The sequence below is a fragment of the Sinocyclocheilus anshuiensis genome, unplaced genomic scaffold (assembly GCF_001515605.1).
Source record: "Sinocyclocheilus anshuiensis isolate Anshui unplaced genomic scaffold, SAMN03320099.WGS_v1.1 scaffold690, whole genome shotgun sequence".
NCBI classification, from domain to species: domain Eukaryota; kingdom Metazoa; phylum Chordata; class Actinopteri; order Cypriniformes; family Cyprinidae; genus Sinocyclocheilus; species Sinocyclocheilus anshuiensis.
The window spans coordinates 169,770-170,334 of NW_015547715.1; the positions used below are offsets into that span (position 1 = coordinate 169,770).

Below are 565 nucleotides of genomic sequence, written 5' to 3' on the forward strand. Positions count from 1 at the left end.
ACCCCCATGTCGTTAAAAAAAAAAAAAACCCCGTAAGACCTTCGTTCATTCTTCGGAACACAAATTAAAATCCGAGAGCTTTCTGAGTCTCCATAGACAGCAATGCAACTGACACGTTCAAGGCCCAGAAAGGTAGTAAGAACATCGTTAAAATAGTCCATGTGACATCAGTGGTTCAATCGTAATTTTATGAGGCTACGAGAATAGTTTTTGTGTGCACTAAAATAACGACTTTATTCAACAATTCGTCTCCTCCGCGTCACCCAGGTGCCATTTTGTAGAATATCCACTGAACGTAAACAGCGTATGCTATTGTGTGTCAGCTGCGTCACGGGGGGGGGGAAGTAAAAAGTATTCTCGTAGCTTCGTAAAATTACGGTTGAACCCCTGATGTCACATGGATTATTTTACCGATTTCCTTGCTACGTTTCTGAGCCTTGATCGTGTAAGGATCTTTGCTGTCTATGGAGGGTCAGAGGAGAGCTCATGGGATGCATCAGAAATATCTTAATTTGTGTTCCGAAGATGAACAGAGGTCTTATGGGTTTGGAACAACATGAGAGTG

The 565-nt window shown here is 42.3% G+C and overlaps 1 protein-coding gene across 1 annotated transcript in view; it reads right to left on the bottom strand.

Moving 5' to 3' along the window:
- LOC107704137 (probable ATP-dependent RNA helicase DDX56) overlaps positions 1-565 on the bottom strand; it is a 10,142-nt gene that overhangs the window by 3,558 nt on the left and 6,019 nt on the right. The window lies entirely within an intron of this gene.